The sequence below is a fragment of the Neofelis nebulosa genome, chromosome 2 (assembly GCF_028018385.1).
Source record: "Neofelis nebulosa isolate mNeoNeb1 chromosome 2, mNeoNeb1.pri, whole genome shotgun sequence".
Taxonomy (NCBI): Eukaryota; Metazoa; Chordata; class Mammalia; order Carnivora; family Felidae; genus Neofelis; species Neofelis nebulosa.
The window spans coordinates 73,928,202-73,953,187 of record NC_080783.1 but is presented as its reverse complement, the minus strand read 5'-3'; the positions used below and the strand labels follow the sequence as shown (position 1 = coordinate 73,953,187).

Sequence of the window (24,986 nt, the reverse complement as noted above, 5' to 3'; positions counted from 1 at the left end):
TCCTTCCGACCAATGGCGTTGGCGGCGAGCAGGTCCGGAGACGGCGGCGTGCTGACGTTCCCGGGAGCCCGGGGCTGGCTGGGCAGGCGGGCTGGCGGCTGGGCGGGCGGCGGCGGCGGCCTCTGGGCAGTAGAGGGGGCTCCGGGGCTGAGTCCGTGTCGACGCCGGCCGCGGAGGCGGCACCATGGGCACTGGGTAGAGGGGCAAGTTGGCCACCGCCGCCGCCCGGGGTGGTGGGAGAGCAGCTTCGGGGGAGGGGGCGGGTGGGGGAGGGAGGGGCGGGCAGCCGCTTGGCCGCCGCACTTTTTTAATTTTTTCGGGTGCCGCAGCGACGACCCCTCGGCGCAGATGTCCCTGATCCCCCGAGCGACGACGGGCGCTGCCTAACCTGGAAAGTAAGTGTGCGGGCTCGCGGGAGGGCGCGAAGACTCCTGCCCCCGAGACCCCCGGCCCTCGCCCCCTCGCGCCGGAGCCGGGACCTGCGTGTGAGGGACGCGTGGGGGACGGGCGCCTCCCTCCCGTTACTCCGTCCCCACCGCCTCGCGGCCGCCTCGGCTTTCCTGCCCCGCCTCGTGTTCCTGCCCGCACTCGCCTGCCTGCTCCCCTCCCCCCGGCAGGCGCACAAGTTTCACCCTCCATTTGCTTTTCCCGGCTATTACTCTCCTCTGGTCTCCCCTGCGCGCCGCGCACGACCCTCCCCGCGTTGGCTTGTTCGGATCCAGATCCCCCAGCCCCGAACTTGAGCGCCACGCCGAGCCCTCCCGGACGTCTGCCTCGAGGCTCACCCGCTCTTGCCCGCCTGGCACGCCGCCCCGCGTCCCCAACACCCTGGGGCGCCCGCCTTCCCCAGCCCTCGGGGCGGTCTGTCCGTCCCTCCAGCCCCAGGTCCTGCGTCCTGGCCCCCTTCCCTTCCTCCCACGCCCCTTTTGCCTGCACAGTCTCGCGTTTGCCCCGCGAGTCCCGCTCTCCTGCGGGTCCTGCCCACCCCCCTCCGTCCAGCGCGCCCCTCGCTCTTCGCGGCGTATCCTCACGCTCCACCCCTCCTGGTTCCCCAGCCTAGAGCTTCCTCCGCTGCCCTCCTGCGCTGCCGCTTCCACCTCACCCTGCCTGGAGTTAAAGCGGAGCTGCGGTACCCACCCCCAACCCCGGGTCGTTCTGGAGTCCCTGCCCACCGCTGGGGCTGCCTGGTCCTCTTTCCCCTACCCGGGAAACGAGGGGATGAGCGACGGGGCCGGAATTTGGCTGCGTGTTGGCCGAGTGCGACAAACTGAGAGCGCGGGCAGTGCAGGCGCCGCGGCGGCAGTGGCCGCTCGGGGCGCAGCAATAGGCAGGTGTGTGTGTGTATCCGGGGGGGCGGGGGTGGGGGGGGGGCGACGCGCGCCGCGGGCTCCTCGGCTGGCGACAGATTGTGCAGGAATGCGAGGAATGCACCAGGGGCATAGTCCACTCGGCCCGCCGCGGCTGCACTAGCGCCTTCCTGGCCCAGCTTTCGCCGCTCAGCCAGAGGTCACCGGAGCATCTTCGGAGCTGGTGAGCCTAGCTCCACTCCTCTCTTCCCCTTGCCTCTCTCCATGCGGCAGAGAGGGCGGCAGAGGGGAAGCGCGGCAGTTCTGTTGGGCTTCAGCTAGCATTTAGCCTGGGTTTTTGCTGCATTGGTCTCCAGGATCGTGAATTTGGGGTGGATGGCGGTGTAGCCAAGGTTATTGATCATTGCACAAGGTTCTTGGCAAGTTTGGTTTGCAAGATTTGAATAGTGCCTTTTTTTTTACGAGGGTTTTCTGAAAACCTGCAGGAAAGGTGCCCAAGGTTCTTAGAGTAATGAGCTTGCAGACAACGCATTTTAGCACTATCAAAAATGTCTGTTAATGCTCATGGATAGGGATGTACCGCAAGAGAGAACTTGAATGCATCACTTTGCTGTCACAAGAATTGCAATTTTTTCTCGTCATGCTGGGTTGTGTTTAGACCTCTTATAATACGTAATGAATAGAAACAGAGAAGCAGTGTTTGGTCAGCGATGGGACAGATAGAACTGTCTGGTACAGTTAAATTCGGGGCGTGTCAGTTACCATTGGAAGTAACTGGGGACAACACAATCATGTATATTTCAAGATGTAATTTATTAATTGAGGTCTCAGTTCTTTTTGTTACTGAGTTTGAAAAAATAAATGCAGCCCTCCAACTTTTAACTAATGGTAATTATGTATAAAATCAATAATAATTAATATACTTTTTCGTCAAATTTTATTTTCTGTAATGCAGGAAAGCACATTTTCGACAGACGGTGTGTTTCTAGAATTGGGCTTAGATTATTATATTTTAAAAGGGAAAGTGGAAGACCGCTTGCTTTTTGAATGCAGTGTGTTGCAATGGAAGTAACATCTTTTCTGGTACCTGTGAAATAGTTACGGAAATGGCAACATTACAATGAGAACAACCGATGTCCAAAATAAGGTTTCTGGATGTTGAAAAGCATACTATGTATGCCTCTATTTGACACAGTTTGCTTTGGAGGTTGAGTTTACTACAAGCCTCTCCACACTTCGTTTTTTTTGTATCAGATTCAGGAAAATAATAAGTTGATTGTCTAGCTGTCTTCCAACACCTACTTTGTGTGAATCAAGTGCACTGAAAAGTATAAGATGAGTACCTTTTAGTTAAGGACTCAACAGAAAGGAAAAATAGAAAAAAAATTTAAAAACTTTGCACTGGGAAAGGTTGTGTGTTTTAACTGCTACATTGCTTTTTTAGGTAGGTCCCTAATCTGTAGACCTTCTCATTTATAGATTTAACTCTAAATTGGAGTTAGTAACACTGTGTAGGATATTGGGAGGTGTTTATGGATGCTAACAGGAAATTTGTTATGTAACAATATCATATTACAGCAGAGTTTAACACATGCTTATTTGACTTGATGTGAAGATTAGAAAGTAAAAGTACAGTTTCTCTGCTACCTTAGAAATTTAAATAACTCATTCAAGTATATAATGTATATACATGATTGGCTGTGCAAATAGTTTTACCTGCTTCAGGTAAAGGTATGCTTTCAGTTGGAAATAGATTTTAGTTGTTACAGATACTTGAAGAGAAGTAGCTCTAAAACCAGTAATCATTCACAATCAAAAATAACATAAATTGTGTTTTGATGATAGTATATTCCCTTACCAACCCCCGCTATTATATAAGTAGAAGGTACTGCATTTCACATATTAGATGTTATACTGAAGATTCTAAACGGTGGAATTAAGTGTCCAGTTTTCTTAATTCTTAACCTATACTGGTTTTGAAGGGAGATAGGGGAGCAGGGTAGTGATGGGAAGCATAAGAGAAGGTAAGCAGAAAGTAGGAGCAGCTGGCGTTCATCCAGAAAAAAAAATGTTACTGCTGCATTTACAGGCTGAATAAATCAATCTATTTCAGTGAGTAGTTCTGATATAATTTGACTTAAAGAAACTACTCCCTAACTCAGTTTAATAAAAACTTTAGCAATTGTATGACCTTGAGTAATTAAGTCTATATTAAGTCAGAATTGCAATTTTTTATTTCTATACAAATTGGGAAAGTAAACTTAATTTAAAACTTTTAAATTCACTTAATTAAAAAAACCTGTTATTGCCCATTTTAAAATTGAATTCTTTCCTTGTTGTTGGCCAAGGATTGATTTACATAGAGAATTGTCACATCACCAATCATTTGGGAAGTCCAGTCTCTCACCTGACTGCTTTGAAATTTTAAAGTATTTTGAGAATGCTCTATAATCTGCTAGGGTTCCCCCCCCCCCCATTTCAATCAAGGGGTAAATCTCTAATTTGCCTAATTTTAAAATAGAATTATAATAATGAAGTCATACCTGCATTATTAACTGGAAGATAAAGTAGGGGTTATTCTAGGGTTATTCTGGGGCATAAACATTCATGGAATTGTATGTCACTTTGGAAAGCTGCCTTCATGCCTTCATTGTACTGGGAGATAATTACTTCTTCAATGTCTTAAATGGTTTTGTAGTGCCTTTCCTGCGCTGAAGGGGGAAGAAGAATCTGATACAGGACACCAGTGGACTGATCATGTTTAGAAAATTAGGTAACTATTTCATGCCCAAACTGTAACTACAAAGAGCTGCAGAGAGAGAGGAAGTAAAACTTTAAGATACCTGAATGTGAGACTTCATAAACTGCCAGTAAGTGATGATCTCAATCAGCAGATCAATTTGATGCCCAGCTGTAAGAAATAACAGGCTCCTTTTAGGATAAGGAGGTGAGGGCCTAAGTGACAAAGAGCAACAATTCATGTGCTTGCTCGTTTCAGTTGAGAAGTTGTACAACATTCATATGTTGTTCACATTATCACTTTAATAAATCTGGAATTATCTTCATCTTTTGGGGGCTTTGTTACCGTAACTAATTGGGGATATTACATGATGGTGCTTTTCAGTGAAACTTAGAATACTGCAGACATTCCATTTGTCACTGGTCTAAGTATTTTCTTTTTATAATTTAGATTTACTGTTATTTGGTATACTAATAAATGTTAGCTACAGTGCTGATCATTTGATTATTCATAGTCTTGATATTATAGTTTATTGTGACTAATACATAATGATTCACTGCAGATGATAAAATGCCATTGGAGATTGGATTGTAAAATTTTAATACTATAAAATATATAAATTAAAATATGGAGGTGTCTGCATTATTTTAAGTCATGTCATTATGAAACATTTTTCATGAACTGTATAATGCCTGCTGATTCAGTAGATGCCAGTCCTTCTAGGTAGATATAATATCATATAGCCCTCATTAAGTCCAGAACTCAACAAACAAAGGGTGAGTAGGGAGGGGGTAAGTGAACCAATAACCCTCTTCAACTGCCAAGGCATGTTTGCTTCTATCATTATTGTCTATGTTAAATATAAATTTAGTGAGTTGTAAATATCCAGAGAAGTTTATTCTGTTCTTCCTTAATCTGGATCCCCTCCCCTGCCCCTTTTCCCCGACGTCAAACACTACCACCCAATGCATCTGTCTGCTTGGAGAGGCAGAGAAAGCCCCTTTTCAGGAGCCATTTAATATTGAAGCTGATGCTTAGTGTTCCAAGTTGAATTTAGAGTGGATGTGGGTTTTTGTCATCAAAATGGCATTATATATAAAAGGTAAAATGTGTCGTTGAAGAGGGGTCATCAGAGTACTCTGTAGGCTTTGGAGGCCTGGCCTGGAACTTGGAATACAGTTTTTCATAGATGCCACGGCTGACTTACACATAGGCTTTTAAAACACTGGGAAGTAGTGTCTGAAATTCTGGTCCTTTGTAAGCTCTCTCAAATTGCAGACGGGGAGGTGAAAAGCACCCTACTCCAGAAATTAGGATATCTACCACTAAACCTTATGGCCCTAATCAACCATTTAACATTTGGGTTATAGCTTCCTCCTTTTAAAAATGCAAGGTTTTGGGGGCACCTGGGTGGCTTAGTTAAGCATCTGACTTCAGCTCAGATCATGGTCTCGGGGTTCCTGAGTTCAAATCCCACCCCCTGCTTCAGACTCTGTGCTGACAGCTGAGCCTGGAGCCTGCTTTGGATTCTGTGCCTCTGTCTCTGCCCCTCCCCCACTTGTCTCGTTCTCTCTCTCTCTCTCTTATTTCAGCTTAGGCCGTGGTCTCACATTCCACGGGTTCAAGCCCCACGTTGGGCTCTGTGCTGACAGTGCAGAGAACCTGCTTGGGATTCTCTCTGCCCCTACCCTGCTAGTGTACTCTCTCATGCGCTCTCTCTTTCTCTCAAAAATAAATAAACATCAAGTAAAAATGAAGGGTTTGGATTGCATTGCTTTGCTCAAGGTTTCCAAAGCCCTCCATGCTTTTGCTTTTTTTTTTTTTTTTTTTTTTTTTTTTAAAGAGAAGTTTCCTAAGCATTAGTTTATGTAATCAGTCTTCTTTCTCCTTCCCCAAATCATAGCAACAAAGGAGTTGGAGTTCTCTTTTGGGACTTTTGAATCTCCTTCATGGGCACCTTAAATTGTTTTGTTTTTTTCTTTTGTAACAAGATCATTTTGGCAAGTGAGAGGAACGGATTAATGTATATAAATGTTTTCATGGTCTTTGGCTGTCTACCCCTAACCCACCCCTCATCCAGGATTAACCATGGTAGTTTAGGTCGGAAAAGGTCCTTGGACTTTCACCTTGACACTGAGTGAATCCATAAAATGTATCAGTAAAGCAATGAGGTGTCTGCTTAGAAGTCAGACTGCCATAGTTCAGTTCTGTCTATTTGCTAGGTGTGAGACGTGCTAAATTATATAAATTCTATAGATCTCATTTTACTCATTTGTAAAACAATGATGTAAGTATCCACCTCAAATGGTTGTGAGGAATAAATGAGTCAATGCATGTAAAGCCCTTAAAGCTCAGGGCCAGCTCTTAATACATTTAAACCCTTATTCTTGCATTGTTGTACTTAATGATACTTTCTGTAGCATCTACTATAGGGCAAATTATTAACTTGCTTTCTTTTATCTTATTAAATACGATTATGAATCTAAATAAAATATTTCAGGGAAAATATAAACTACAAAAGAGAAATTATGAGTTTGATAGTTTGCAAGAGATTGTTCATAAGGAAAATAATCCAGCAAAATCAAAGAAGGGCCTTTTTAAAATAGGGAAGTTATAAGTTCTTGGGGTGCTTGGGTCACTCAGTCGGTTAAGTGTCTGACTTTTGCTCAGGTCGTGATCTCGCTCGCGTTCGTGAGCTTGAGCTCCTTGTTGAGCTCTGTGCTGACAGCTTAGAGCTTGGAGTCTGCTTCGGATTCTGTGTCTCCCTCTCTCTGCCCCTTCCTCGCTCACACTTTATCTCTCACAAATAAACAAACATTAACAATATTAAAAAAAATAAAATAGGGGAGTTACAACTTCTTTAGTTAGGCAATATGTAAAGGCATGTAAAATACCACTAACCAACACATGTAGGAGGTTTGGTTGAATAATTCCTTAATAAACGTGTTTGAAAGGTAAAGACTGATAGTATTATATTGCAGGGGCCAGAGTGGAAACGCTTGCAAAATGTAAAATATCTTTTAATTATGTATATAACTATTGCATTTGTAATTCTAATTAGTATCATTTTATACAATGTCTTTCCTAGTCTTTACATGAAGAAAGTGTTAGTGTTTTTTTGTTTTGGTTTTTAATATAATTTATTGCCAAATTGGCTTCCATACAGCACCCAGTGCTCATCCCAGCAAGTGCCCTCCTCAATGCCCATCACCCATTTTCCCCTCGCCCCCACCCCCCATCCACCCTCGATTTGTCTCTCTGTATTTTAGAGTCTCTTGTGGTTTGCCTCACTCCCTCTCTCTACTGTAACTATTTTTTCCCCTTCCCTTCCCCCATGGGCTTCTGTTAAGTTTCTCAAGATCCACATATGAGTGAAAACATATGATATCTGTCCTTCTCTGACTTATTTCACTCAGTGTAATACCTTCCAGTTCTGTCCACGTTGCTGCAAATTTCATGATTTTATTCAGAAAGTGTTAGTGTTAATCATATATGCATTTATGGCCTAAAATGCAGCTTGTAAATTAACTTTAAAAATATATAATTATAGGGGCGCCTGGGTGGCTCAGTTGGTTAAGCGTCCGACTTCGGCTCAGGTCACGATCTCACAGTCTGTGGGTTCGAGCCCCGCGTCGGGCTCTGGGCTGATGGCTCAGAGCCTGGAGCCTGCTTCCGATTCTGTGTCTCCCTCTCTCTCTGCCCCTCCCCCATTCATGTTCTGTCTCTCTCTGTCTCAAAAATAAATAAAAACATTAAAAAGATATATATACATATATGTGTGTGTGTGTATATATATATATATATATATATATATATATATATATATATATATATTATTTTAGAGAGAGCACACAAGCCAGGGAGAGGGGCAGAGGAAGACAGAGAAAATCTCAAGCAGGCTCCATGCTCCGCACAGAGCCCAATGCAGGGCTTGATCTCACCACCCTGGGACCATGACCTAAGCCGAAATCAAGAGTTGGATGCTCAGCCAACCGAACCACCCAGGCACCCCTTAAATCAGCTTTTCAAACTGATGTTTCTGTCCAGAAATGAGCACTTGAAATTGACAGGAAATTGCCAAAGCAATGAAAGACTAGAAGTTTGGAAGATACTTAATGTAATAAACCAATAGACAGTGGTTTAAGAGATATAAAGAGTCTCTTGTTCTAGACCTGGCTGTGTTACTACATAGGTGTGTGTCCCATGAGTAAGTCCTTTACCTCTGGGCTCTAGTTTTCTCGTGTATAAAATGAGGGAGTTGAGCTAGATGCTCTCTAGAGCCCTAGTACTTATATTTCACCATGCTTAGAATTACATGTTGTCATTCTGTTTAATTTTTCCCTCAGCAGAAATGAGGACTGTCTTCTCAAGTATTTATTAAAATTTACTTTTTAGGATAAGGGGAGAAAGTTGAAGTTGTATACATGAAATGCTCAGCTCATAAAAATATAAGCATTGTAGCCAGACAAACATTTGACCTAATGTTGGCTGAGTCAGTGGCTAACCTCTTGGATTCATTTGTTAATAGCCAGTTTCCTGTGCACTTTTGAGGCTTAACCCCTAATTGAGACTAAATTTTCCGGAAGTTGGATAGAAACAGAAGGGGGATTTAGGTGGTGATTTGAGGGGACTAGTCTTGTTAAAATGAGAAAGACCCACTTACCATTTGCTTTAATTTTGTTTTGTCCTCAAAGACATGAACTGAGAGTTGTTCCTCTGAAAACATCTTGCTTTTCCATAAATACTTTATGTTCGTAGGAACTCGCTAATTCATATCTCATTATAGAATATAGATCTCTTTCATTTAACTCTAATCTTTGCATGCAGACAATGTACAGTGTTCGGAAACTGGTGGATTCCAACAGGATGATATTGTTCTTGGATTGTGTTTTTTGTTTTTGTTTTTTAAAGCAGTTAAAAACTCTGTTGAGGAGAGCTTCTTCTAGATCCTGCTGTCCCCTACAAAGGGGAAAAAATCCTTGTAGAACTTACATATGTATACATCCATAAACAGTAGTTTAAAAATATTGAGATCAGCTGTTTTCTTTTGCTAATGTAATCAGTACATTATTTTCAAAAGGAGAATTATGTATGTATACTAATGTATGCAATATTAATTTTCAGTGTCATGATCAAAGTAAACACTTGAATAGGCTTTTCAGTTTCCATACCTTCACAAGAATTAGAAGCACTCATGTAAAATGGAAACCAGTAATAACCACTTTGAAGTGAAGCGCATCATACATTCTGACACCTGTACCCTGTATTGAATAGGAAAGAAGGACTGATCTAGCTAGTTAGAAGTAACTTCTTTTTCTTGAATACTACCAAGGGTTCAAACAAAGGGACTGAACACAATTAGTGTTTCATATTTCCTGGAGCCCTACCATGTATGTGTTCTGTTTTGGATACCTCTTATTTAAAAAGATATATGATTCATTTTAGCTCCTTTCAAGCAACATTCATTAGTCCCCTGCTCTGTATCAGACTGTGCTAGGCCTCATGGCCAAATAATGGTTTCTGTCAGGAGTTTTACTTGGATTCAGTATTGAGAGTCTCCATCTTTAAGGAATTTGTGATTAATTTTACAATCCAGTTGGGAAAGATAATACACATGAACTGGAAAAAAAAAGTCCTAGAAAACTTTGGTATATAAATAAACATGCAAAATTTTTCTGTAAGTGTTAAGAAAGAGCTGTAAGATGACTTTGTATTAACTGGGTTTTAGTTGAATTTACTTTTTTGGTATGTGTTGATACATTACCAGAATCTAGATAGACAGCTGCCTGCCTTAACCACTGTCTGTGGCTTTCTTTGGAAAAACCTTGCATCTGAAAAAGTACACTCTTACCAATAGTAAGGTAGAGATTTCAGAAAAGGTTTTAATCATGAACTTGATTATTTGGTTATATTTCTTAGAGTACTTTACCAAATACCCTATGTAAAATGATCACAATGAAAATGAATTCTTGATGAAAAACCATAATTTATGCTTCAAGACTTACCATTTTAAGTAAGTTCTTTTTTTTTAAACTTCTTTTTTTTTAATTTTTATGTTTTTATTTTATTTTTGAGAAAGAGAGAGAGACAGAGTGCTAGTGGGGGGAGGGGCAGAGAGAGAAGGAGACACAGAATCCGAAGTAGGCTCCAGACTCCAAGCTGTCAGCAGAGAGCCCAATGCAGGGCTTGAAGTCACGGATGGTGAGATCATGCCCTGAGCCAAAGTCGGACATCCAACCGACTGAGCCACTTAGGCGCCCCTTAAGGAAGTTCTTATTTTCATTTTCATATAGCAGTACTTTGGTTTATTGTGTTTTGTGCTTTTCTTTATTCTTTATGCAATTTATGTGCCTTTATAAGTCCAGACTCATTATCTATTATTGAAAATATCCCCTTCCGTTGTTATGAATAAACAGAAGAATGTTTTGAAAATCTCTTGTGACATCTGCTAGAATAAATGGTCTCATTGAATCTTACCTTAAATCTCAGACTGATGTACTGTTGGGAATTTTCCACTTATTGTCAATTTGTCAATGACTGAATAAGCAGAAGAGTCAGTTTTTTTTTAAAGCACTAAAAAAGGAATCCGAAAACCCAATTGGACTTGCACAAGAACTGCTATTATTTTGAGACCTGTGATAAACAACTCAGCTGTTGAAATGTCTAATTCAGACTGTCAGCAGATGAAAAATTCAGACTGTCAGTCTGAAATCTTTAGACAGGCTATTGGCAGGTGTCAGTCTTCAGAAATATTGTTTGTGGGTCATTCGTTTGGAGCTCTGAACACAGTTTTCCATAGAAGCAATATAAATCCAGAAATTCAGCATCCTAAAATATAACTAGAATTTAGAATATATTGGTTCCCATTGTCCTCCTCTGAGCTCTTCAGTGGCAGGGATTTTGTCTTTGTGTGTGACTTATTCTTGACCTCTAGTCTTTCTAGATATTTATAAGAATAAATTGTGTTTTTTTAAATATTTTTTATTTGAGTATAAATGACAACGTTACATTCGTTTCAGATCTACAACATAGTGATTCAACTTCTATGTTATGCTATGCTCACCCAAAGTGTAGCTATCATCTGTCCCTATGCTGCACTATTACAGTATCACTGACCTATTCCTTATGCTGTCCCTTTCATTCCCATGACTTATTCATTCCATAAATGGAAGCCTGTATCTCCCCCTCCTCTTCACTCAGTTTGTTCACCTCTCAGTTTGTTTCACCTCCTGGGAAACATCAGTTCTCTGTATTTTTAGGTTTGATTCAGCTCTGTATTTATTCATTTTTTTAGACTCCATATATGAGTGAAATCATGGTATTTGTCTTTCTTTCTCTCACTTATTTCATTTAGCATAATATCCTCTATATCCATCCATGTTGTTGCAAATGGCGAGATCTCTTCATTTTTTAATGACCATGTAGTATTCAACTGTGTGTGTGTGTGTATACACACATACATACATACATTCACCACATGTGTTTTATCCATTAATCTATTGATAGACACTTGGGTTGCTTCCATATCTTGGCTATGTGGATTATGTGATATTTCTGTTTTTAATTTTTTGAGGAACCTCCATACTATTTTCCACAGTAGTTGTACCAATTTACATTCCCACCAGCAGTGCATGAGAGTTCCTTTCTATCCACATCCTTGCCAACACTTGTCTTTTCTTGTCATTTTGATGTTAGCCATTCTAACTAGTATAAGGTGATAGCTCATTGTGGTTTTGATTTGCATTTCCCTGGTGATGAGTGATGTCAAGCATCTTTTCTTGTGTCTGTTGGCCATCTCTATGTCTTCTTTGGAAGAAATCTGTTCACGTTCTCTGACCATTTTTTAAATCAGATTGGGGTTTATTGGTGTTGAGTTGTAGAAGTTGTTTATATAATTTGAATATTCACCCTTTATCAGATAAATCCTTTGGAAATGTCTTCTCCCATTAATGAATGAGTTTTAAATTGCAATTTTGGAATACCTTCACCAACTACTCTTGGATTAACTTCTCTCTGCAGCCTCTTTCTTTTGTAAATTATTTTTGTAAACTGTTTATCATGCATATTTCAATGGCAACACTGCATTTGCCTCATAGAAAAATTACCTTTGTAATACAACTTGCTAGATAATTTATCATATCAAATTCCTTACTAAAAATCCTCAGTTAGAAGATGTTAAACATATTGATTCATATTCATATTAATTTTAATTGCCTATATTATAACTATGGTGAAATGAATTTACATAGTCCTCTTTCTCGTACTATTCACATGCAGACATCAAGCACCAAGACCAGCTTGGTCAGGTTTTGGCAGTATGACATTGAGCAAATTTTCTGTGTCCTTGTCTTTTGTAAATTAGTAATAACTTTTATATACCCAGCTTATGAATTGAGGTCAGGAGTAGATGTAATTTTAAGCACATGAAGTGTTTCAAAGGAAAAAGTTTACTAAAATAGTATAATTTATACTATAAACCTACATAAACATTAAAAATACTAAAGCAGGAAATTTCATAGCTTGTTTTAGCCCAGTGGGTACACCAAACCTTTGTTTGATTTTAATAGTGCAGTTGGAAATACTCTTAAGACATTTTGGTGGTCCCTCACCTAACCTCAAGTAATCACAGTGGTAAAATTTGAATAAATAATAATTTAAAAAATAAATTTTAATTGTGAAATTATTTTGAAATCACACGTGGCTTTAAGAAATAACACAGAGATCCTGGGTACCCTTTACCTAGTTTCCTCCAATAGTAACATTTTGCAAAACTACAGTGCAGTTTCATGACCAGGATATTGACACTGATACAGTCAGGATACATAACAAATTCTATCACTACAGGCATCCCCTATGTTGCTCTTGTAGAGCCACAGCCTCACTTCTCTTTCACCCTCCCCCCCTCCTTAATCTCTATCAACAACTTAATTTAATTTAATTCCATTTCTATAATTTTGTCATTTTAAGAATGTTACATAAATAGAATCATATAGTGTGTGACTCTGGAGTTTTGGGTTTTGTTTTTACTCAGCATAATTCCTTAGAGATTCATTCAGTTGTTCTGTATCAATATCTCTTCTGTTTAATTGCTTAGTATTACATAGTATGGATGTACCACAGTTTGTTTAATCATTCACCTATGGAGGGACATCTGGATTATTTTTAATTTATGATAATTTTAAGTTTACAAATATAACTGCTGTAGATATCTGTATCCTAGAAAATGCGTAGGAATGAAATTGCTGGATTGATTTTTTTATTTTTTTAAGATACTATTTTTAAGTAATCTATACCCAGCGTAGGGCTCGAACTCAGAAACCCAAGATCAAGAGTCACATGCTCCACCAAGTGGAGCCAGACAAGTGCCCCGAATTATAATTTTTGAAAGCTTTCTTTCTGTGATTACACACTGAATTACATGAGGCCTCATGTAAAGTTAGGTAAATTACCAAAACTTGTCTGTAAAATATATAGACAACTTGTCTATAAAACATAAAGTCTTTTATCTTTTGTTAGTGTTTTACAAATACTACTCCCATAAGTTTACCTTATTTTTAGCAAAACATCATTCATTTTAAGTGGATATCCTGAACTTGCTTTGTAGCTTGACTTCATTGTTTGTTTTCTGTTCTGTTCTGTTTTGTTTTGGACAGCAGGTATACTTAATTTCTGGTAGCAGTACTGTATTTTTAAATGCAATTCTTGATGTTGCGTTTATTTGGAATTTCACCTATGTAGGATGTACAGCATTATAGGTAATGTTCTTCCCAAAAAAAGGTGTTTATTGTGTACCATGCTAACAGGCAAAGTGGGGACATAAAATGAAGACATCAGTATCCTTGTATGTGATTGGAATTGATCCAGCTGTTAGGTAGAAGACAATAAGCATACCTGGTATTTTTAAAGGCAAGGACTCTTTCTTTCCTAGGAGAGAAGACATTTTTTAAAGCATGATTCTCTCACTTTCTCCTCTTAACCCCCTGCTTTTTGCATGATTACATACAATTTCTGCTAGAAAAAAAAATGCTGAAATTGTCTAGCCTAAAGTCTTTACTAATAATAATTTGATTTTTTGAATTAATGTCCTTCTTATCTTGAATGTCAAATATGTTTCTTCTCATAGTTTAAAATACCACCAGATCCGTTAGTTTTATATTTTGTTCTGTATTGCTTATTTTTAGTATAATACATTTATCAGTGCTTTTAGCATTCATAGTCTTCTGCAATCCCAGCTGAGAAGACAACTGATGATCATGAGCAATCCTAAAATATAGCTTATCCAGTAACATTCATTTTTAACACGTGCTTTTAAGGATTTGATCCTTTCTCTATATTTGAATAATATAACCTCAGCACCTTTTAATTTCCCTGAAGTATGATCTTCCCAACAATTTGTATATTTCCTAAAAGCTTTTCTCTAGGTGACTAGTGTGCCCTTCTCTGTCTCGTGAGCCCGTGGTTCTTTTCCTTCAAGATCTAACTCAGTGACCCCTTCCTAGTGAAGCCTTCTTTGGCCCTTCTTTCTTACCATTTTGCATGTAACTCTGCTATGAACATGTGTCACGTTGTGTTCAAGTTGTTTTCTGTGTCTCTGTTCATGGCTATGTTGCAAGTCCTGCCCAGGTTACTGTGTCACAGCCATCATTGTAGCTCTCACTTAGCAACGTGCCTGCCATATATTATGCCCCAGCTGCGTGCTTTGTGTGAATGAACAATTAAATACTTTGTTTATGATCTTAGTTGTCCTGTCTCCCCTAACCTTCAGTGACTCCTGGTTGTTCACCTTCCAGGATGGCTTCAACACTCCTTAGCCTGCCTACCATTTAAGACCCTTTACAATGAAACCCTAATTATTCTCCTTCCTGAGCCTTCCCCATCAGCAAAACTAGTTTCTACTTGCTGTTACCTGCTTCCCTGCGCCATCGGTTTAAATCTTTCAGCCCTCCAAGACCTGGTTCAAATATTTCCTTGTATGGGTGACCTTCTGTGACCACTCTGGTTGACTGTTCTCTGTCCTCCAAATGTTTTTACTTGTACTCTTTTTTTTTTTAATTTATTTATTTTGAAATAGTGGGAGAGAGGGGCGCCTGGGTGGCGCAGTCGGTTAAGCGTCCGACTTCAGCCAGGTCACGATCTCGCGGTCCGTGAGTTCGAGCCCCGCATCAGGCTCTGGGCTGATGGCTCGGAGCCTGGAGCCTGTTTCGGATTCTGTGTCTCCCTCTCTCTCTGCCCCTCCCCCGTTCATGCTCTGTCTCTCTCTGTCCCAAAAATAAATAAATAAAAAAAGAAAAAAAAAAAAATAGTGGGAGAGAGCACACAAGCAGGGGAGGGGCAGAGAGAGAGTGGGGGAGAGAATAACCCAAGCAGGCTCACCATGAAGCCTGACTCAGGGCTTGAACTCCTGAACCCTGAGATCATGACCCCAGTTGAAATCAAGAGTCAGGTGCTTAACTGACTGAGCCACCCAGGTGCCCCTGTACTCTGGCTTTTAATGATAAACTTCCCATGGTGGTTTTTCTGTTGTATTGGATTGTTCATCTCTACCTATTAATGTTTCTCTTGTCTCTTTCTCCCAAGTATAGTCTCTTGAGGGAAGTGTCCTTGTCCTGCACATGTGCTATCCCAAGTGACATTTTTCAAGTAGAGGTCACTCAAGAAATAGAGGTTGTATCTGCTGGTGATATGGGTAAGCAGGGTTAACTTTTAATTTAGGCATACCAAAATGTCCATGAAAAGGCAGTCTCTCATCTGTCCTTTCATTTAGAGTTATTTGCAAAGCACCTAGCATGTACCAGTCTTTGGTATATGTCACTTAGATATTTTGGTGACCTCAGTAGGCAAATAAGCTACATCAAAATGAAGCTTTGATGGTTAGTTTTTAAAGACCCCATCTGTGAAGTAAGGTGTATTAAGTGAGGGTTTTGCTCCTGTAAGTTGTTGTCTTATATATATGTGTGTGCATATATATATATATATATATATATATATATATATATGGTAGTGTCACATACTGAAAAGAGTGAAAACTGTAGCTGAGAAAACAAAATTTACCTCTTGAAATTTGTTTTAACAAGGAAAAGGTTATATGCTTCTGAAGCTACAGAAATGTTGATGTCCAATATGGTAGCTACTGACCACGTGGGCTATTTAAGTTTTTTAATTTAAAGTTTAGTTTCTTATCCTTACTGGCCACACTTTAAGTGCTGGATAACTTACAGATGGCAAGTGGCTATTGTAATAGATAAAAAATGTTTCTGTCACTGCAGAAAATTCTGTTGGAACTGGTATAGAGAGTAGCTGGGACCAATTATAAATAAGAAAATTGTAGATGCTTTCAGAATAACACAGCAAGATAGTATAACTTTACAGTCTTCAAAGCATTTATGTTCATATTTATTTAATCTTTTTAATAACCATAAAATCGGTGATATGCTACCTTTATTTCACATGCAAGGAAGTTATGAGCATCATCACAGCAATAAAAAGTAACTCTTAAAAGGGCATTAGAATATACTATAAGTTCAGTTTGTGGTTCAGTTCTTCATACTGAAAGCAATAGTTGTTATTTAGTAGTAAATACTTGATTAATGAATTATGGAAAGCATTGGATGTACATGAATGTATTTTATTTTTGCTTTCACTTAAAATCCCATCAAGTTAAAAAAAAAATCTCTTGGCTTACCTATTGAAATTTTCAAAGGAGGTCAATGAATTCTAGTCAATAACCTTTTTTTTTTTTTTTTCCCTGAGGCCTAGTGCTAGGTGTGAGGAGGGATGTGGAAATGAGGCAGAAAAGGCTTACTTCCTTTGTTCATGACCTACAGTAAGGATATTAGCTCTTAGACGTGACATTATAGTAGCAATTGAACCTCAGAGATCCCAGAAAATGTCATTATTGATTACAGAAAAGCTCGATCGTCTTCACGTATGTAGCAACTTCAAGCTGGCCAGAGCCTTTTACTTTCTATTCCGTCTACATGCTGAGACCTGTAGGGGCAGCAAAGTATAAAAGGCAAAGAACTTGTCCTCAAGAAGCTTGAATTAAAACTGCTATAATTCTGGGAATAAAAGAAGGAGGACAGTTGTGCTGAACACCTTCCATTTGTGGTTTTGCTTTGAAAAAAATTTTTTTTTAATTCTTTTCAACGTTTATTTATTTTTGAGACAGAGAGAGACAGAGCATGAACGGGGGACGGTCAGAGAGAGGGAGACACAGAATCTGAAACATGTTCCAGGCTCTGAGCTGTCAGCACAGAGCCCGATGCGGGGATCGAACTCACGGACCGCGAGATCATGACCTGAGCCGAAGTCGGCCGCTTAACCGACTGAGCCACCCAGGCGCCCTGAAAATTTTTAAATTAAAAACTGCCTGGAACACATAGAAGTTTGAGTATATGGAATAAGTTAATCCCACATGCAAAATATGATTCATTTAATGTATAGACTATCCCCTTGCTTCACAGTCATAGGGAAGTTAAGGGGCAGAGTCCTCCCCCTTTTCTTGTTTTTTCATTAATGCTGACTTAAGACAGTAATTTCATCTTATTTTAAATATCCATAAATTAACTTCAAAGCAGAAATGCTGATGTAAAATTTGAGTTATTTTAAAATGATATATTTCAACATTTCATGCTTTTTAAAATATCTAACACATAACAAATCTATGCTATAGGTTATAGTTTTTTCACTGCTTGTAAGAAACGAGGTGATCGACACTCCTCACGTGAATGCATAGGCTGTAAGTATTTTGCAGGTCGCTTCTGAGCTCTGAATCAGTTGGGTTGTAAAGACATTAGAACTGACAGAGTCAGTTTGAAAATAGGTTTTCATTCACCTTTTTTGGATTCATTTTAATTTGCAGTTTTGTACTAAGCTGCTTAAAGCTTTTTGGAGCAGAGAAAGAGCTGAGGAAGAATACATTTTCATTATATATCTTTTAAAAACCATTTGATAAGCTGTATTTAAGTTTTGGCTATCTGTAGAATGAGCCTGAATAATTTAAGCATGTTTAATTTTTCAATAATCAGAAGTGTTTAAATGCTTTTGTTAAGTTTAATGTGGTAACTTAAATGGAATTACTTTTCAATGACTGGTGCTGCTTTTCTTTGAAATAATGCTTAGTTCAATAAATGGCAGTTAATAGAAGGAAATCATCCTGATTTTGTAACTGTGGATAAGACTGGAGAAATATTAAAACAGGCATTCATTGATATTTAGGTTGGATGCTACTGCTCATGTCAAATCAACTAGAAGAGGAGATGAATCTTCCTTCCAGTATGTCTCCTCTCATATGTATGATGAGCTCCTGTTACTGCAGTGATGTGCACAATTTGAAATAAAGCACAGTTCTTCGTGTCAGCACTTGAAGGCCTTTTTTTTGACAACAAGCAAAATGTTAGACATTTCAGTGTGAATAGCTCTCATGATCCAGAAAATACGAGCAGACAATTTAATTGTTCTTGACTGTAAAAATTAAATCTGATACTAAATTTAATCCAGGAATCTATTCATGTAGGATTTTTCCCTTATTTTAAACAAAAATTAAACTTGCATGTCTAAGCAACTACATTGATGTAACATTCAGAAGAAAATTCGTGCTAAGTGATTTATCACCCATACTTCCTGATTATTAATTAATCCTATTCTTTGACTTCCTTGCTCCATCCATAGCCTTCATCTTTAAAAATCTTTCCTCCACTAAGCCCCCTTTTGGGTTGTGATTATCTCTTAACTTCCAAGGCCTGGAAATATTCCTGTGTCCTGGGTGGCTGCAAAAGTGTTTGTAGAAAGGGGCTTAGGCTGGTGGCCTGGGACTTTGGGTGGACCATGGTCTTAAAGCTGTGTTTGTAAAAAGCATGGTGTTTCTCAGTTAGACTTTGACAGACAGAAATTCCCAGCTGCAGTGGGCTTCCACCGGTGTTCTAAGGAAGACAGTCTTTTTGCCCTTCCCTCAGCAGTTTGAGGCTCTGTTCCATAGTAGGGATAGGGGAGGAGGATCCAGGGGAGGTTTTGTACCTTTCCCACAGCAGCCACTCTTCGCATGCACCAGCCTTGCACCTAGTGGGAGCCTGTCTCAGGACTCTTGTGGTAGCACCTGGGAGGTCCATGGAGAAGAACGTGTGAATTCACCTCTTGTCGTGGGTGATTTCTGGGTTCTCTTGCTTGCCCACGTTCGGACTTTAGCAATTTGCTAAAAATTCTAGCTCATTTCTTACCAGCATTCAGCAGCATCTGCCCTGGTAAACCAGCCTGTCATTTGAGGTGCCTCTCATCCTTTAATTCCAGGTTAATTGGTTATACCGAGGTTTCACGTCTTTGGTGGATTGGAAGAAAGCTGTGAATTGGCAGATTGTGTGGTGTTTTGTTGCTGCTATCAGGGTGAGATCTCTGATCTTCCTCTCTCCTGGAAGAAATGTTACTTTTATAGCTGCTTTGAAGAAGATAATCATTCTACTTGAAATGCCAAGAACCCCTGGCCCCACTTTTTAAATCCTTTTATTAAAGCTTCTTAATTTTTTGATAACCTATTGTCCACCTCCCTACTAAGTTGTCAACTAAATGTCATGAAACTGATCTTATTCTTTTTCTTTTTTTAATCTTTAGCATCCAGCAGAGTTACTTGGCACAGAATAGGCACTCTAAGTCTTTGTAGACATTATAGCTACATTTTAACTTAAGTAAGGACATTATTGTACTTAAATGATGGCAGCATAATCTGTGTCCTACCCACATTCCATGGCACTCACCATCAGTTCATTATCTGTTAACCCAACAGAGCCCTGCTGCAAGCCCCTGGGACTTGTAGCATGAAGGCTTTCTCTGCCTTCAGCGTTGGGTCAGGTGAGAAGAGCCAGGAGGTTATCACCTGTAGGATCCCTAACAGCCCTCAACCATTAACCAACAGGAGCTGGACCAGTAACCTCTTCCTCACCCCTTGCAGGAAGTATTTCTGAGGCCCGCCCTCTGTAGACTTCCAGAAGTCCCCAGCAAGCATGGGATCTGCTTGCTCACAGCACTAACCTGCTTGCTAATGCACCCTGTATTGATGTCCTTCTCTGGCCTATCTCACTTGTCCACTTCCCAAGTCAATTATTTGTACTCAAATCCTTGTCTTGGGGTCTCATTCTGGGGAATTTCAACTCAGTGAGACACTTACAAGTCACATAAATATTTAGACATTTGAAGTGGTTCTATGTATTAGGAATAGTTTATAGAATCAAGGAGATTTGAGTGTATGCAAACTTTATTAATTTTTTTTGAGAGCAGTTACAGCTTTGAACAGATTTTCAAATGGTTCTCTGCTTCCCCCCCCCCCCCCCAAAGAGTTAGGACAAACTGCAATAAATGAAAAGAAATACCCTGCCTTTTTCTCTTTAGCTTAAGAATTGAGAACAGCTTTTAGAAAACTGGTACACTGATTCTGTGTAGATGCAATGAGGAAATCACTGGGGCATTGTAGATGCACATGTAATCATATCTGAGTGACTAGATTTTAAGGTTAGGATTTCAGGATTTGCATTTATGTTGCTGGTTGTCATCCACATGCACAGCAAAAATGGGCTGTGGTGTCACATTTTATAATTTTCTGTACTTTTGAATTAGGGTGCATCCTCTGAAGTTTTAACTGAAATAAAAAATAGTGTTAGTCTTAGAATAGAAAACTGCTATTTTAAATACAGAAAAATCCACTGTTAAAATACTTCTTTTCAGATTATAAATGTGATCCATACTTTTGTAGAAAAATCTTAAAAAAAAAAATTTTTTTTAACATTTATTTTTGAGAGACAAACACAGCACGAGCAGGGGAGGAGCAGAGAAGGAGAGAGACACAGAATCCAAAGCAGGCTCCAGGCTCTGAGCTGTCAGCACAGAGCCCAGCGTGGAGCCTGAACCCACCAACTGCGAGATCATGACCTGAGCCAAAGTCAGGACGCTCAACTGACTGAGCCACCCAGGCGCCCCTGTAGAAAAATCTTTAAATGCAGACTTAAAAGCAGCACAGAAGAAAGTAAAATCTACCTATATTTACCTGCATCCAAAGGTGACTGCTGTTGCCATTTTATTGTAAATAATCAAATTCCTTTTTAAATTTATTAAGCCACACACCTCATGATCCACACTCACTTGAGGATAGCATTGTTGTTGAAGTGAATGGTTATAGGATTAAAGCCTTTCAGACCAGGGAAGGATGTTAGAAATCACCACCTGGATGTCTCAGTCAGTTAAGCATCTGACTTCTGCTCAGGTCATGATCTCACAGTTTGTGAGTTCGAGCCCCACGTTGGGCTCTGTGCTGACAGCTCAGAGCCTGGAGCCTGCTTTGGATTCTGTGTCTCTCCCTCTGTCTGCCCCTCCCATGCTCATGCTCTGTCTCTCAATAATAAATAAACATTAAAAAAAAAAAAAAAAAAAGGAAAAGAAAAGAAATCACCACATGCAGTCCCTTCCTTTTCTGGGTGAATGACCAGAGCTCTGAAGAGGTAGTCACTCAGGTTCATGTGCATGCCTGAATCAGGAGGCATAGGTGCTCTCCTCAAGTAGTTGTGTCTAGGTGTATCTGCAGCCTAGTCATCCTTTGTAGGAATAGGCTTTGCAGGTTGGGCCTTCCAAGCTCCTGAAGAGTCCTTACTATGATGGATGCCAGATTGTTCTGGGCATGCCACACCCCTAGTTTACTTCTTAAGGTAATCAGTCTGCTACTTCTGTGGTCACCTTGCTTTAGGTTACTGTGGGTGAATTATTTGGAAGACTAGACTTCAGGTTGAGTTGCAGGAAACAGTGGCAGGCGTGTGGCATCTTTGGAATCTGTGTTACTGATATCATTTTTGTCATCCAATCTCCAAAACACATCTAAGTCAGAAAGCTGAAAAACAGACCCAAGCCTTAGCCTGAAGCTAAACTAGATACCGTGTTATAACCGCAAATTATTAGCTAGCTCATAAAAGATATGTTGACCTTACTAGGCATTACTATCTCTTTCATTTCATGGATTAATTTTGTGTTTGATTTTATGTTTTAGTTCATAGGTGTTCTTTTTTAAGCTATGTATAGTGATTACTACATTATGCTTTTTAAATTTTAGGAAATACTGAAGGAAAAAAAAACATACATGCAAGTGGTATGGAATACACACGTAGCCCTAGATTTGGCATTCAAGTGTCTTCAAAAAATGGAATCAAACTATTATGAATATTCAAAATATACCTTTTTCTAAAAAGTGAATACAAGGTACACAGTTTCCAGAATGACTCAAATATTCAGTTTAAGATGAATCCAGTAATTGATCCCTAGATCATTCATTCTCACTGTGTTACCGAAACATTCAAGTGGCCTCTCTATCTGTTCTTGGACTTCAGCCTGACCAAGAATATCTTTCTGCTTCATGTTAAATAGCTGGTCTTAGTACTTAAAGCTTTGGCCTAGTGATACATTGTGATGTTGAAAGTAAATATGAGAAGCTAAACTAAAGATACTATTGAACTGAATCTTATGTCCTAGAAGTTACATAGAAGGAATTGGTGAGGTGGCAATGAATGATGTGCTAAAGAAATTTGCATCAGGATTTGTCTTCTGCTCATGTAGTTCAATTAGTTTGTTGCTTCACGCATCATATCTTATGGTCATTCTATTTAAATCTAAGAATTAAACTTGGAGGTGGTGACAGGGAAGGCCCATGCATGCTATCTAGCTAGCCAATTTAAAATTAGTCTCTTGGGGCGCCTGGGTTGCTCAGTTGGTTAAGCATCCGACTCTTGATTTGGGCTTGGGTCACGATCTTATAGTTGTGAGATTGAGCCCCATGTCAATTGAGCCCTACCCTAGGGCTTAAGGTAGGCCAGCTCATGGTCTCTCTTTCTAAAAAGAAATATAAATAAATAAAAATAAAAATCTCTTAAGTGGCACAGTCAAACCCTGCCATAATAGTATTAGTGGGATACAGAAAATTCAGTCCTGTGAACTGTGTAGTTGGATCAGTGCAAGGTTAATGAACTGAGCAAGGTGAGTCTGCCTACAAAGCTAGCCAAGCACAAATTCAGGGAGTTTGGGTGCCAATTCAGTTATATATACATTTTTTATATGTGATTTTACATTATCCTAATGTGTTAGTTGTGAGGCACTTTATCACAATATTTGGCTGTAACTTTTTGTTATATAAAGCCTTTCCTTCATAAATTCCAGACTTGTTCCTATCCTGCATGTGTTGGTGAGCAGAAAGAAATTCAGAATAGTAACCAGTTGGCATCCATTAGTCTTTATATCCAAGAAAAGCAGTAAAAGCATTATCAGTAATTACAGAAATCTTAAGTGCTGGTTAGGTGTCTCTGATTTTGGAACACTGGCAGTGACCAAATATTTAGGTCTGGAGTATGAACGTGACCTCTTGGTTTGGCCAGAACCTGTCTTAAACCATTAGATGCCTTCATGCATAGTTCTATGCCTTATATGGAGGACACACATAGGACATCAGTGTACTCCATCAGCTTTTAATCTACAGTCTGCCTGCATTATGTGTACCAAGGAGAGGAAGAGAACTCGTTGACAGCAATAGATGGTGGGCCCAGTTGTTTCAAGGCCACAGGAAACTCTCAAAACTACTGGTCCTATCTGATTGCATAGCAGCATCCTGGGCAAGGTACCATGTTTCCCATTAGCTAATTTAGATGAGAATTCAGAACTTTAATCTCTCCCTCCCACCTCCCCCCACAAAAAAAATTTTAAAACAGGAAATGATCTAGGCCAACTCAGCTGGAGGTGTGCTTTTTACAAATAATTAGAAGAAAATCATGCCAAAGTGAATGAACTACTTGAGTGCAGCAGAAATATCAGCTCTTGTAGCATTGAAATATTAATTATGGCTTGATTTCTTTGGAAGTCAAGCAGCAAGGGACAGACACTGTGAAGAAAAGTGAAGTATCAGTTTCATAGCAGGGGTCCCTAAAAGTCCATTGTCATATTGATCAACTGGGATTAGACTGAGGTTCAATTCCCTGGTAATAGTTTCCTGATTTAAAAAATGACTAAAACTCCATTCCAGTTAAGCCATAGGAACTAACTTCTGAGGTATGCAAATAAATAAGCTAATAACTATAATAATGCTTCATATATGTAACAGATAAGCCAGGGACAAAGTTTATTCTCCCGGCTCTTGTGTTCTAGAGAGATTTCTGGTTCAGGCTAAAAACACTTTCAGAGTTCTAAAATAGACTGGCAAAGGTTAGAGATCTTCAGTTTGCAATTTTGTTTTTGAAAGGGTGTGGTTTGAAGTTGAACTCCAAATGTTAGCTACAAGATGTGAGGTCGTTGAATAAAGACGAATTTTGACTTTATCCCAGACTATAAAGATATTTATTTAGATTATTTTGAGTTTTTAAAGAGAAACGTTCAAAAGATTACTTTTGTACCTTAAAAGTATCACATTATGCTGTATGCTTCGTTTCTTCATTCAGGGAGTTAGAATATTGTAAGATGACATATTCACAAGCTGGTAACTTGTTAATTTGACTTTCAAAGTTTAATAAACACTTTGGACTGTGCTGACCACGTGACCTTTAAATTCTTTGTACTCAAAGATAGCCAAATGTTTTAGAAGTATCATACCTAACTACAGTACTAATCAAGATAAATGAAGTCATCAGCAAGTGTGTGTTGTCTGCCTGCCTGTCTGCTGTCCACGGCTTCTTGGCAGTATCTCCTCTTTTTCTGTAAAATAGCTTTGCAAATATTTTTGATCAAATCACCTAAGTTATTAGTAATGACTTAAACCTCAATCCGCATGGTGAAGCACAAAATATGAACTCTACCTAATATTTTGGTAGTTATCCAAAAATATAATTTGAAGTGTAATGCGTGAAGGGGTCAACAGGTATAAATTTTCCAGTTATTTATAAATAAGTCCTGGGGATGTAATGTACAGCATGCTGACTGTAGTTACTAATACT

The 24,986-nt window shown here is 39.5% G+C and overlaps 1 protein-coding gene across 12 annotated transcripts in view; it reads left to right on the top strand.

Moving 5' to 3' along the window:
- Positions 1 to 270: 270 nt before the first annotated feature.
- Positions 271 to 24,986, top strand: part of PKP4 (plakophilin 4) — a 244,100-nt gene continuing 219,384 nt past the window's right edge. For 10 of the 12 annotated variants that reach the window (XM_058715192.1, XM_058715191.1, XM_058715194.1 and 7 more), the window contains exon 1: positions 271 to 395. The gene's annotated coding sequence lies outside the window, so the exon portion shown is untranslated. Of the gene's footprint in view, positions 396 to 1,214; positions 1,332 to 1,413; positions 1,531 to 24,986 lie in introns of those variants that run through there. The other 2 variants (XM_058715189.1, XM_058715187.1) reach the window with 2 other exon arrangements.